Source organism: Folsomia candida, unplaced genomic scaffold, assembly GCF_002217175.1.
Source record: "Folsomia candida strain VU population unplaced genomic scaffold, ASM221717v1 Fcan01_Sc002, whole genome shotgun sequence".
Classification (NCBI taxonomy): domain Eukaryota; kingdom Metazoa; phylum Arthropoda; class Collembola; order Entomobryomorpha; family Isotomidae; genus Folsomia; species Folsomia candida.
The window spans coordinates 18746316-18760633 of NW_019091194.1; the positions used below are offsets into that span (position 1 = coordinate 18746316).

A 14318-nucleotide genomic window follows, 5' to 3' on the forward strand; every position below is an offset into this window, starting at 1 on the left:
TTTCTTATTTGTGCGACATAAGTATGTATAGTCAGTCAGAGAGAATGGGAATGATTGGTGGGTGGACACATGACCTGGCAGTTGTGTAAGCAGCAATTTTCCTATGTACTCACTCTCTCCATTGAAGTTGATACTGATTAGTCGAATGTTTGGAAGAGCGACCCTTTTGTTTTATGTATCTCTCCAGCACGAGTCCGTGAAAATGGCAGTTTTCCTACCCAATTTGATCCCACACAAATATGTGTGCTTTCAGCAATGGCTACAAACGGAAAGAGTTGTGTTACACAATAAGGCGTAGTTAGAGCTTCTTTGTTTGTTGGCAGAATATGTGCATTGAGATGAAATGCTACGTATGTATGACGCCATATATTTATGGGTGCAAGTAACGCATATAAAAGAACTGGTACGTATATAGATATTAGTATCATGGACATTGAATGATTTATTGTTTTTTACGGTTCAGGAAGAATAACGGCTTTCTGGGAAAATGGATAAATTTGGGTATTGAATTTTTATCACGAGATTAATTGAATCTTGCATGATAAACAAATACTTAGGTACACATACACGTGCATAATCTTCCCCTTGCGATTTGATGGGGACAATCAAGCGGTAAACTGTGTATCTCATTACTTAAGACGATAAGTAGTCAAGTGGTTGGCGTTGGTTTGTCGAGCTTCCCTTGGACACATGCCATCATGATGTGAATCTCAATCCGGAAAAATAAAAGTCTTCCGCAGGAAGGTTTTTTGCTTCACGCTCTGTGCACCACTGATTTTCTGTCAAACTTGGTCGGTTGAGTTTTTGCACTTTTCGTTTTTTCCCTTCTTTTGTTAAAACTTGATTCGTCAGTCTCTTTTAAAACGGGGAGAAAAATAATGATATTTCTTCCGGTCTCTCCTGATGGGTGTGCATTACAAGGATCGTTTACCATTCAATTTTATTTTACCGTCTATTTAAAAATGCATATATCTAACTTATCTCGACGCCATTATGACCAACACTTGAACTTTTTCGCCCATTTTTCATCCATGTCTTCGTCATATTCGTGTCTTGTTACGGTTTATGTGTGTGCATATTGTACCCTTTTTTACCATGCAACTTCTCCCATGAAAATTTTTTACACAATGGTACGGAATCTTTTATTTTTGACCCTTTGTTATAAATTGGCCTCCTATATATATTATTAGCAAAGGCATTTCTGCCTCACTTGTTTGCAGCAGCCGTATCATCATAAATACACCAAAGAAAGATATCTGTTTGTGTCCTGAACTTAATAACGCGAAATTTCACACAAGGTTGAGTCTGCTTTTGTAAATTGTTTGAAGTTGGGGGCAGTAGAGCATTGAGGAAGTCGCTGATGTGCGTAGGGAACGTTGGGTAACAATCAATGGTCAAGGCATAATAATAACAATGTTCATGTTTCATTGGACAATGAGCGTCCTTCTCCTTTGGTTTTCACACTTGAAGTTTTGGAGTCGCCAACAACGTCGTGTCGTCGCTGCGCTTCACGATCACAATTTTGCTCTGGTTTTGATTTATTTTAGTCACAATTGATTTTCGATTTTTCACTGAACACATTCCACTCGCACCCGCAGAGAGATCAAAACAGTCGCCGTGGAACGATCAACCCTTTCGTCTCGAACAACATTAGCATCTCTATGCGAGATCTGGGGGGATTTGAGCGGAAGGGATTCCGATATGGTCGATCTCATCTCATCGCATGGAAATGAATGCTGGGACCTAAAACTCGTATGTATATCAACGCCAGGAGAAGATTTAGTCCGTTGATGACTTGGCATTAGTTTGGTTACGTTAAACTTGTGTAATGACACTTGGCCATCAAATGGCTCGGGTGTGATTAAAGATGGAATTTAAAATTCAGCCCTCGGAGGAGGAAGAGTGGTGAAGTGACTGACCTGAAAATAAAATGGGAAAATCGAGACGATCCAATTTTGGAAATATTGAAGTTGAAATTATTCTCTGGGGATGGGCTAGTATTTTTATAAATAAAAGTTAATGTGATACGACGATGGGAAGGGTTTAGGTTGAAATATGTGCATTTTGTCGATGAATGAGCCCACCATAAAAGTTACGCAACCGAGTTTATCATTCCAATAAAATTATTGGCATCATTAGAATCGCTGCCTCGAGATATTTAATTTGCCCTTAATCGCTCCAGCTAAATATTATGTGGCCCGTTCTAAAAGGCGAGTTCACGAGACCCTGCGGCACTTGGGGTTTCGGTTTCATTGTCTCCTCGCTTGAGAAATGGCTCTCAATTCCCAACACCCAAATAATATCTGCTTTTTCTCCTTACGACTAAATAGGATTCATGGGATACTGACTGGTGTCTGGTGAATTCATGATTTAATGTTTGGGTGGGTTCGCAATATGTTATCCTTGGGATAATAACGTCCGTCCTTTGAGAGTGCTCGAATTTACTGCAGTACAAATTGCTCCAAGGTCTAACAAAGCGCTGGAAAAGGTAAACAATGCCGAGTATTTGATTGCGAATCGAATGACGCTCGCAATACTTACGTGTTGTGGCTCGTTACGAGAATTATTCCGATTTCCACGCTGTATTTTGTACCTTGTTAAGAATGGCAGTCAGCCCTTGAAACTAATGCAATTTGGAGGATACATTGGAAAAGAAGGGACAAATCTTGATGGACTCATTGTCAACGATGAGGAAGGAGTAGAGAGCTCCTCCATTTTCTTTGTCACACCATTTGTCACAAATTTGTTTAATGGGAATTCCGCTCATTCACTCGTTCTGAGAAATGATGAACATTTCACTCCGCCTTTCTCTCTGCCAAACCTAATTCGCCACGGATTATAAGGCGTTCCATCTTGTTTAGCGATAATCTTTACGAGATGAAATGCGATAATTTCACAATTTCAACGTTTTAGATCTGGGACGAGTTGTTGACCCGTTTTATGTAGTTAGATACTTAGATTAGCAGCATGCTACCCAACTCTCTGTCAATGCGTCTCCTCCTCTACAAATTTGATGTGAGGAGCGAAAATAATAAGTTGTGGTTGCTTTTACTTTATCCGCTTCAGACAGACACTTATGTAAGGACATGCTCGTTAGCAACTGACCTTTTCTTTGGACTGAAAGCTCAAATCAAACGAAGTCTTACTCGCAGTTGAATCAATTACGTAAATGATTCATCAAAAATTCCTCCATGACTTGCACTTGGCTCAGCACAATGTCTGAGTTTGGCTAGAAGCACAACAAAAGAAGACAATTTCGATTGTCTGATTGACACATATTATGCAAATCATACGTGGGAGTGCCACTGGGTTGGTGAACGTTTTGTGTCTCCGTTCTCGGTGACCTTATACCTGGATTTAACACCCCTAATTACTGCCCACCTGATTCTAGCAAAGTAACAAGAATACCTATGTTGCATAGGTGTTCTAGGTACGTAGTTCCAAAAATAAAAGTGGCTGATTTGTTCTTACTCATTCATGATTCGGAACAATAATGTGCTTCAATTAAGGCTGAATCCATCGTGTCTAAAAATACTTCTTCGAATCAACAATTTAGGTAATCACTTATTTACGCATTCTGTCACAAGTTCACAACTTCTTAAGAATTCACTGCAATTTTCGCATTTATGTACCTCATCACTCATCCATCTCGTGTCACGATTGTCCTCACCACAAACGAGAGCCATCCAAAGAGTCACGTCCATTGAAGCAGGTAGTAAAATAATGTAGAGCGGAATTATTGCACGTGCAAGACTACACTTTTATCCGTTTTGTAGAAAGAAGCTAAATTATCGCATCTAATTAATTGGAACAGTTCTGCATTTTATAAAGTCCCGCAGTACGTAAGAACCGCAGGTGATTTTATTTCTGCAACTTTTTATGCGTACTTTTTTTGCATAATACAAAAGTGAGTAAGCCAGCTCCAGTTTAATATTTATCCCGAAGCGATTCGAAACAACTAGGAAGCACGCATGACTTGGCGCAAATCTTTCAGACGAGTGATGTTTTTTTTGTAAAATTTGCAATTTTGAAACCCCTTTTGTCTGACAAAGGCGCTGCCAGAAATTCACGGGGTAGATAATACATACCTTCTTTTTAGAAAAAAATACCTACCATCTTACAAAACTGCGTCTAGCTAAATTCAGTATATAGTGACACTTACAGTTAGCAAATATGCAAAAATAGCTTCGTTTTTTACTTTGTTCACTGCAAACCACGCAATGAATACGTCCATACTTCAAGTATAACTAAATACATCGATTTAGCAAATTCTGAACATAAATGACGGGACGGAATAACTGAACCAAAATTTAGAAGCCATTAGGTATGCAGCTTCTCCTATAAAAAAAATTTGGGTATTTCAAGTCTGGGTATAAACGAACCTCCAAAAATTGTACAGACAGCAGAATATTTAAATCAAACCACTTCCTTTTTACTCAAATGCTTCAGTCAGATGGGCATAATTTAATTTTCTTAATTATTACCACTCGCTTTCTCCCTCTCGTTCTCGCTCCACTCATCACACTGTTGATTACAAAACCCTCTTTTCTCCCCAGAAAGAAGACCATTCTTTCCCATGCGAAGTAAAAATGTGTGAAAACATGGCTCGGAAAAGTGTATAAGTACATGGCCGCACAAAGGAAGAGAAAGTAGCTCGGTGGCTTTTATCCTCGCACTTTTTTCTTGTCGGAAAAATGGTGAGAGGCTCGTCGAAGAATCTAAATAAGCCATGTGAAGAGACGGCGGAATTGGTGTAATGGCATTATGGTTTCCAAGTTTGTTCTTGCATTACTTTCGAATCACATCACATTTTATGGCATGCTTGGCTTTACAAAGAAATTAAATTTGCAAGAGGCTCGCTACTTAACAAGGATCCAATTTCCAGGAGGATTTGTGGCAAACACGACGCGCATATATGGCGCACGTACGTACCTACGTTGGTGGGTTGACTTAATCATCCTGTATCACTTGCTTGGCTGGTTATCCTTATTGGTTGGTGGGCCTGTGATAATAATGGGTGTGGTTGGTAGAGGATTTAGGTTGGAAACTAATTTTTGAACGTGGAGAAAAGTATATTTTCCATGTTTTTTTTTCAATCCTGGTATAGAAATTAGTCATGGTGGTTGGTTGGCTAAATAGACGAGGACATTGTGACACGTGGTTAAGTTATGTGTGTCAAATGTGTAACTAATTTTTCAGTTAGAAGCCACAAAGGTTGCATAAAGTAGAGTCGTATTAACTTTTGATCTCAACTTTGAGCGCTAGCATATTTCATTCGGTTAGATTTATTTATCCAATTACAAGATTCTATTATAAGTAAGAAACGGGCTGAGAATGAGAATACTTGCAAAATACGTATGAAATTTGAGCATCTCTAACAAATCAAAGTTTAAAGTACTAACTTTTTATTTGATTATACAACGTGCTTATTTTTGACAAAATTGTTATTTGTTCAGTTCCTTTGATAAGGATCCATTCCATACTTACTTATCTATGAATCTTGCCTGAGAGTTTATTAATATTGTATCCTCCCAACAATAAAAATGGGCATATAATCTGACATTTGAATAGAATTCAAAATACTGAAAAGGTTGTCTATTGATCTTCAACTCAATTTTGTGGTTACCCATTTTTCGCTCTATTTATATAATCAATCTCAAAACCTAGTACCTAAAGTAGTGTAATCTCAAAATTCCCCTTCAGAATTTTGGAGAGAAATTAGCCCCACAATTTTCTACGAGTGCTTACTTTTTGCTGCCGTGTTGATTCCATTCCCTGGAAACCTGGATTTCTCAAATAGGCCTGGAAACCTGAACTGTTTGATGGTTTGATAAATGATGACTGATGATGAAGCATCCGTAGCGTGGCTGGGTGGAGAGTAATTTAAGAAGAAAGGGAAACATGGGCCGGTGTGGCGAGTGAGATTCTCATCCATCTCCTCAAAGATTAAACAACACGTCGTCTCGTCATCTCACAATCACTTATCAATCAGCCGACGAGAAGAAGAACACCTTTCTCCGCCTGCATCTACTTTCTTGCCGTTGCCATCTCCTGTTCCCTAAATATACACGCTTTCTCCGTCGCCTGTATCCTGCTGCTTTGTGCACTTCGCCTTCTTCCTCTCCCCATTCTTTGCATCATCATCCGCATCCTATTTCCCCTCCGTTAAGAGAGCCTCGTATTATTCCTAACTACAAAAGGTCTCACTCTGGAGAATCCCAAGTAATTCTGTGCATTGGATAAGGTACGAACGTATATAAGTAATGTGTAAGTAGATGGAATGAATACCTGATAACCAGCCAGAGTATAGAATAGATTTATTCAAATTAAATTCCAAATTAAATTGAGATTTCCCCTGATAAAATTGACGATTGGACAGATTTAACTCTCCTCCAGGGTTTTTTGCACGTATTATTGGACTCTGTAATGAAAATGGCTCAACATTTCTGCAAGCCAGGACTACGAGAAACGCGTACTTGGCAACTTTTTTTTATAGAAAAGCCAGACTACCGTCGTCGTCGTCGTCGTCATCTCATTTTGGTAGAAATGGACTGAGACAGCAGAGATCCCTTCTTCCCTCGGAACAATAATGAGATGAGATTAAACATAAGGATGAATTGGGTCTGGGAGAAGAAAGGGAATTCCCACCGCACTCAGGAAACCGAGGCGGAGGCATGTATCGCATTCATCATAGTATCATTCATATTTCTCCACCTCTCAACATCACAAGCACCGACCGACGGACGGACCCTTCTCTCCCACGAATCCCTAATGAAAGGCAGAAAAAAACAACAATCTTTTTGTTTAGAGAACAAAGTACGAGCTATGTAACGTGTGTGTAAGGTGTGTGTGAAGTCTGTTGGCTTTTCCTACATTTGCATCTCTCTCTCTCTCTGGTCGCACAAGGCAGCAAACATAACTAGCTGCCTGCCTGCCTGACTGAAATATGTACCAAAGTTTTCAAAAGTTTCTCCCGACTATTAGGAAACAATAAATTCACAACAATCAAAGTACAAACTTGGCCATGTGGGGTGCATCTGACATTTACAAAATGCTCAAAGTCAACCCACCGTTAAATCCGGACCTATGTACATCCATCCACATGTACAATTACGTATGTCCGTCTCCTTACTTGCACGAACCTAAGAGAAAGTTTCCCAAGGAGGAAAAAGAAAGATTATTCGAACGAAACGCACACACACTCGAACGAATATTCTTCCCAAGTAAGTCAGAGAAAAAAATCATGCAAATGTACTCCACACATGAAAGAAATTGAGTCGAGGCATTGCATTGTTCTTCTCTGATTCCATTTCAAAATGATGATATCTTGATTTCCTTTTCCACGACGCACTCCCTCCAAAAAAAGAAAAAAGGGATTGGAAAAGAAAAAGTCTGCCGTTTTCATAAGACACGAAAGGACGTAAGACATGGGACATCGAGTGAGTGAGTCAGACGTAAGAAAGGGGAAAAGTAAGAGTCGACCGTTCTCGGTTCCGTGGTGCATGGTCGGAGAGAAGGGAGAACTCGAGGGTGGCAAGCCCCGCATGCTCGCCATCTCTCCCTTTCACTCACTTTCCCCACGTTTAAAACGTAAGGGAGCTACTGCACACAAACCTATAGGACAGGCCACATGTATGTAGCAGCTTATTCGTTCGTATACCCAGCCTTGTTTCACCTTCCTTTTTTACGTATACCTGCTTCCATAGTCCAGCTGGGAAATGGTGGCCTCTTCGACCCAGGGGTAGCTCTAAAAAGCAGGGCTGAATGACGACTCATAATGTGATTAAGACTTTGATCAAGTTTATTTCGCAAACTTAGGAGGACTGCATTCAAAAGTTTGCATGTATGCTTCTGTGCATAATGTTTTCTCCCAAAAAAGTGGAGATCCACCATCCGTTTCGGGACCCGAGTGGCGATGGTTGTGAAAGCAGATGCAGGTTTGAAGGCAGGCACAGAGAGGTTTGAAACGTGGATGAGAGAGTTTGGGTACAATTTTCACTGCTGGCATTGGGTAGATATTGGGAGGCAGTGGAAGCTATAGGGAGCATTCCGTGGATAGGAGAGCGAGAGAAAGGAGCAGACCACGAGACGGATCCGATATCCGCATTTCCTACAAATACAAACTCTTAACGCACTTTCTTTCTCTGTCAGCCTTTCACGGTCACAACAACAAATAAGAGTTAATTTAGGCAGAGTTTTAATCCTGGCGAAACGCAATATTCCCTCGGCTCTGTGGTCAGTTGAAGAGTAAATAAATACACACGACTGTGTAATAAGATAGCACATTGTGTTCCGTGTTTGTACATCGTGCTCATCATTTCAACGGGTATTGGCATTATGCAGGTATGTAATTGCTACATGTATCTAGTTTTAAGCGGGGAGAAAGTGTCAACATTTTCACGAGGTGAAAATTCAATATTATTTTACATTCGTAAAATTTTCTTAAACCGTTCTAAATATTGGAAGCTAGTTAGACATTCGTCGGAATCCTTTGAGTGTAAATAAGCTTTATTTCAGATTGATTTTTTTCTTGAATTACAGCTCTCAGAAAACATTCCAAAATGATGTGAAAGAGTTCGTGAAAGATCAACTGACTGACTTTAATCCTTCAAAGTTTTCCGACTGATTCGCCGCCGTCAGAAGAAGAGTGAGAAGAGGTCGGAGAATTTCGAGTGAAAGTCTGCTGCTCCTTGAGAAAAAGGCAATAAGAAAAACAAGGTCAGTCATTCGATCCTCGTTACATAAAGAATGAATTTGCATATGCACACCTTGGTCACTTTATTTTCGACAAAGAAAAATGAGGGCAGCGGAAATGTGTAATTCGGCACAAGGCGTTGCATAGCTGGATAACAGCATAATTTAGAATTATTTTATTACAAAAATTTTATGACTCTGGGAATAACCACTCAAGCACAAATAAGTCGGAATGCATATTTACATACATTTGAGTAAATCGCACTCATACTCTGGAAATGCATACCTAACGTAACACCTTCGGGCTTTATTACAAACATAAGTAAAACATGTCGTCAGTTGCATTACATTTATAAAAAAATTGAATCGTCGTCAGCCTCACCGTATTTCACTTTGTCAGACATGACCGTACTGCAGACTGAGGTAGAAAAGTTAAGGGAATGGAACTGCAAGAAAATGTAAATCCTTTCTGATGAAGGGGCAAGTCATGCCTGTCAACCATTTCGACTTCTCGGTGGCTGTCTCATTCAGTCCAAATGTCTGGCTCACTCACATCTCAACGAAAATCAATAATACAATTAATTCAAAAGTGAAAACTCCAAATAGAATCTTGAAACGTTTCGTGTCGTTCAGACCGCAAATTTTTGTTCTCACCTCACCTCAGCACTAGGTCGATCTATGTACATATGTATGCCTCATCACGGTCATGATCCAGCCCGCCTGTTCCAATTACGCGTACATTTTCCCCATTTTGTTCCTTTTCTTATCGAGGTGACCAGGGACGAGGTAGTGCAGCACGGCAAATATTACCAAGAGTGACGCTAGCATGACTTGACTGGCCTCAAAATAAATGGAAAATAAGAGTCGAGTTTCTTTTCTCAAGTAATCGGAGAGAGTGGGGACCAATAAATCATGCGACACATGGACTTACAGGACAAGTGCATAGCCGACTGACTGCACCACCTCTCACTCAATCTCACTTTCCTCTCCACCACCACCACCACTGGCACACTTTCACTTTACAACTCTCATTCAACGCCACTTTGCTTACGAATAAGCAGCCACGTGTATTTTTCTCATTGGGAAAACGAGGCATTCAGTTCAAGTGTGGGCTGAGCTGATAAGAAGAAAAGCGTGCATGAGGAGGTCTCATTGTTGTCGTGGGTTTAGAATGGGGAGAAGAAAGCTGGTCTCCTCCGTGGGAGGAGGACCCATTGTTCTCCCGTTCGAGTAGGAGAAAGCAATTAATTCCGCACATTGTCCGACACGCAAATGAATTAGCAAGGAAGAAAGGAACTTGTTCAGATACACGTGAAATAAATGTGTGATTCCGCTCTAAAATTAGATCTGAAATTGCGTCGTTTATAAAAATCAGCGAAAAATTTGCAAACCTAATTTTTCTTGTTGACACTGCACTGTATCAATTGCTGGAAGTATAATGAGGCTAACGTACTAGAAGTGACAGGTAGAAAGAAAGTAGTGCGGCCAATTTGTTTTTATTTTATCACAAATTTATCCCACGCATGCATTGTCTTCGCTCTCTTATCTACCTATTTGTCGTCGTCCCATCATGATTAATTTTCTTTCTCGCTCACTTTCTCTCTCTCTCTCTCCAGAGATTCTCACAAGAAGCAAAGTTGGAAACTGAAATTAAAATATGAACAAAGTTTTTGCAAGACTCGTGTGTTATTTATTGCTTACGGCGACATAATTGAATTTCGCCAGTTTTCTCTTTTGTAATCCAACAGTCTGTTCCCACAAGGAATCCGATTATTTTCTTTTGTTCAGCATTTCCCAAGGTGGACACAGGTTGCGGAGGATGCCGTTCCTGCATCGCCACCCCGCCGCATAAAATATGGATCGAGGTGCTTTATTAAGAATATAATCAGTTAATTGATGGAGTAGGTTGTTCATTACGACGGGATGGCGATCCTTGGGACGAGCAAGTTGGGCCGAGTCCAACAAAATCCGAGGCAATTTTCACTCGAGACTCTCATCACCCTGACGGGATGAGGGATAATTTATACTTTCTGGCTGTATGATCAGCCAGATATACGTACGTACAAACCCAACACAAGTACATACACGCCCCACGTACGTAGGTCCGTATCTATGCAATCGTGCCTTTCCCCGTCTTCCTGGTTAGTTAGTTAGTTTTACTCGATTAGTGTTCTTTGGTGGGATGGAAGTGAAAGTAATTACTTAAAGTTTTCATGATACAGCTGTAACATGTCTTTGTTTTCTCATTAGGAATAACAAGGTTCGAGCCGCGTTATGGTTCTCAAATGCATCTCACAGGAGAGATGAGCAGCTTTACTTACTTACTTCTTATTGATTTTCCTCCCTTCTCACTTGGTGGGTGCACATATATATTCTTGGGATTGCAATTAAATAACCAAGTCAAGAAAGGAAGAAATTGGATGAGACGCTGTGTTGGTTTTTCGCTCGAGTGACTTTAACTTTGGTTTCCATTCTGGCATCATCACGTCCCTCAGTCAGCCCGCTTGTCCAGCGATTTAATCCCCTCTGCTGCCAAGTTCGAAGGGGTTTTAGCACTGCTGCATTAAGTATTACGTAAGTGTTCCGTCCGTGCCACGGTTATTTCTCGGTCGGCAGTTTGCATTAGAAGCGTCTTGCTGAATTGCGGCATAATTTAATTTACTTGAAGCCAGCTTCTCGTCGCGAATGCGTACGTAGGACGATCAAGCAAATCAAATGGCCTCTCAGTTTCTCGTGTATTAATGCATTACATGAAATTAATTTTACAATATGGTAAATTTCCCTGCTGTAATTCCCACTTCCGTGCAGTTACAGTAAGAATGGGAGCTGTTCGGAATAATGTATTCTTACCACCTTGTTCTTGGGATTCGAATCATGCACTAATCAAATTGATACTTCAAACTTTGGGCGAATTGCTTTCGCTGCCTCCTTCTGTGCCGCTGGCGGGTCGTGGTGGTGGTGGTGGTGGGTGATGTGGTTTCCACTTCTCATGCGATGGGGGTGGGACGTGTAAACAACAATTCCGTCCGACCAAGTCTGGGCCCATCCACTCAGAATTCGAAACATCGGACGTAGCCATGCGTTAAGTTGAGCAGAGCAAAGTCAACTCAAGACAAAACCAAAAAGTCGGAACAGCAGCACCACCAACCAAAATTTCGGCCCAATAGTTTTTATATGGACAAACAAAGTAATAATCAATGCTGCAGTTGGGGCTGCTTGTTAGGACAACTTTCTCCGAATCTGTGGCTGTCTCGTGCAAATAAACATTTCAATTTTGCCTTTGTCGACGAATCTTACTCCTAATGTGATCAGAAAGGGGAAACAACAACAATTAATCAAAATTTGTATAAGGCCAGCCTATTTGTACGACCTGCGTTTGTTTGTCCTCTTTTGACTATGTTTTTATGCCTCCGTGGCTACAGCTTTCTTTGTCTGAGACACAAATTTGGGCCAAGTCAGAAAATAAGAGGCAATGAAATGTAAAGATCATTCTTGCAGAAAGCCTTTCACGGTAATTACCTTGGGGCGTTGGCTGTGTTTTAATTCTGAGTCAATGTACCGCATTTGTTTACAGGGCGCTGTTTTCAATGGTCGAGTGGTCGGCAGTTTTTGGAGGTTGATTAATAATAAAAATTCATCCGATGAAAATTCCTCCTTCGAGAAGGAAACGATCCGCCAAAGGTGCGTGGCCAGGAAAAAGGAGCGAAATGGTGGATTATTAATATCAAGAATCTTGCTCGACTTTTCCTTTCCTCAAAACTTTTCTCTAATACTCGTCACCTTATTAAACTTGTGTTACAAAGAGGGAAAAGATAGCAAAGGGAAAAGGAAAAGTTATTTGTGGCAGGATGGAAAAATTACCACATTGCCATACTGCTAACGATACGTACTTACATGTCAGGAATGGAACGGGTGGAAATTTTATACTTGGAAAAATTGTGGCACCGCCGCCGCCGCTGCTGCTCAAAGTGATAAGATTCTGGCATTTGGCGAGAATCACTTTCACTTTTCCAGGTTTATGAAGAGATGGAGGCAGGCAGGCCGGTGGGATGTGGTGTCATGTTGCTTGAGGTTAAACTGAGGTCTACGTGGTGCAAAAGAAAAAAAACTTTGGCAATTGCAGAGTGAATTTATACCACCACTCCACCATCCAAGATGGCCTGGTGGCTGGTTTATTGGAATGGAGTAGGTTACTACGTATGTATGTACCTCAAGTTATCCACCTTTTCCTGGCCCCTTGCTAACTTGCCATTACTCCGCCATTATTCCCTTGATGATCGACAACTTATTCCTCCACAAGCTGAAGCTAGGAGAAGTCCTCGGCTCCACATTGGATCCCAAAATCTGCGGAAGAGGTTAATAAGAAAGTCTTTTGGAGAAGATTGGTGAAAAAAGTTTGGAGAAAGAAGCTAGTCTCTTTTTTAAAGTTTTAATATGCACGTTTTCCCTTATAATTTGTGCAACGAGATGAAAAATGTCTCTTGTTTTTTTCTTTAAAGTTTTCCTTTTCTAGTTTTTTTTAAGAATTATATATGCATTTACTCCTTGATGGGTAAAGTTTGGCAAATATCTATCACAAAATGCTGTTGTAGCGAAAAAAGAAAATAACAGAGTACGTTTTCATCCTCAGTGTCATTTCATTTTAAGTAAAAGTGTGTGAAAGCGAAACACCATTTCTGAATCCAGTCTCAATTCCAAGTTTGACATGTATCATTTATTTCTGCTGGGCGAGCTGGGATCTGTAAATGTGAGCCTTTTTCGGAGAAACCCCGGCCTAAAACAACCTACCCGCATGCATTGTGCATACATACACGTGTAACAGGATTGTACCAAGTAGCACCTTCCATCTCCTCAAGTGGAAGAGGTGAGAGTGGCAAATCGAACTATATGTGCTTCCTATGAACCGAACAAAGTTGAAAGTCAACCCAAAACTCAATTTTCAGTAGGAAAAAGAAAGTTTAGAGAATTGCGGATTATTTCTCACCATCGGCGGCGGCGGCCCTGCGTGCCTTGGAACATTTTGTCTTTTCTAACGAAACGAACTATTTGAGGGCTTCGTTTTCTCGCCACTTACCTTATTTGTCTTTGAGCCTTGATTACTTGTGCGAGGATTGTATGGATGGATGTACTTGTGTGACACCCACATTCCGTGAAATCTTGAGGCATGCAGACATGTGCTAAAGTGCAGAGCGAAGAAGAAGAGGGAGTTGTTCCTTTTTACACCTTTGAGCAATCTCCCAGAAAAGGCTTTCTCCTCTCCTGTCTCGTTCCGTTAGGTTTGCAGATAGATATCCAATTTCGCCCATTCTCTCGCCCTCACCTCTTGATTCGCAGTTTCATCTCTCACATCTCCACATACGAACGTACGATCGTATAGCACACAGTCGTCCTATGCGATGAATTGGCGTGGAAGGAAGAAGAAGAAGAAAGGCGAGAAATCTAATCTGTAGATACTTTTGGGATTTCGCATTTCTTTTCCTGAGGCACTTTCAGCATCACGAACATCAAAAGGTCTCCAATTTACGGGAATAAAATTCATTTCTTTATCTTCAACTATTGTAGATTTAGCCATACATATCGATATATCTCAATTTTGCAAAGTTAAAAATGTCAAGGGTCAACTT

At 40.6% G+C, this 14318-nt stretch overlaps 1 protein-coding gene and 1 long non-coding RNA gene across 5 annotated transcripts in view; one reads left to right on the forward strand and one right to left on the reverse strand.

Moving 5' to 3' along the window:
• Window positions 1–14318, forward strand: part of LOC110843011 — a 34401-nt gene that overhangs the window by 5101 nt on the left and 14982 nt on the right. For 2 of the 4 annotated variants that reach the window (XM_022088912.2, XM_035847916.1), the window contains one exon: window positions 8542–8718. The exons of 1 other annotated variant lie outside the window; for it this stretch is intronic. The gene's annotated coding sequence lies outside the window, so the exon portion shown is untranslated. Of the gene's footprint in view, window positions 1–7971; window positions 8344–8541; window positions 8719–14318 lie in introns of those variants that run through there. One more of the 4 variants, XM_022088913.2, reaches the window with a different exon arrangement.
• Window positions 8581–9694, reverse strand: LOC118434420. The gene is made up of 5 exons (XR_004834001.1): window positions 9354–9694; window positions 9077–9249; window positions 8981–8999; window positions 8769–8842; window positions 8581–8689 (listed from the first exon to the last, which is right to left on the reverse strand). It is a non-coding gene; the product is annotated as an uncharacterized LOC118434420 (long non-coding RNA).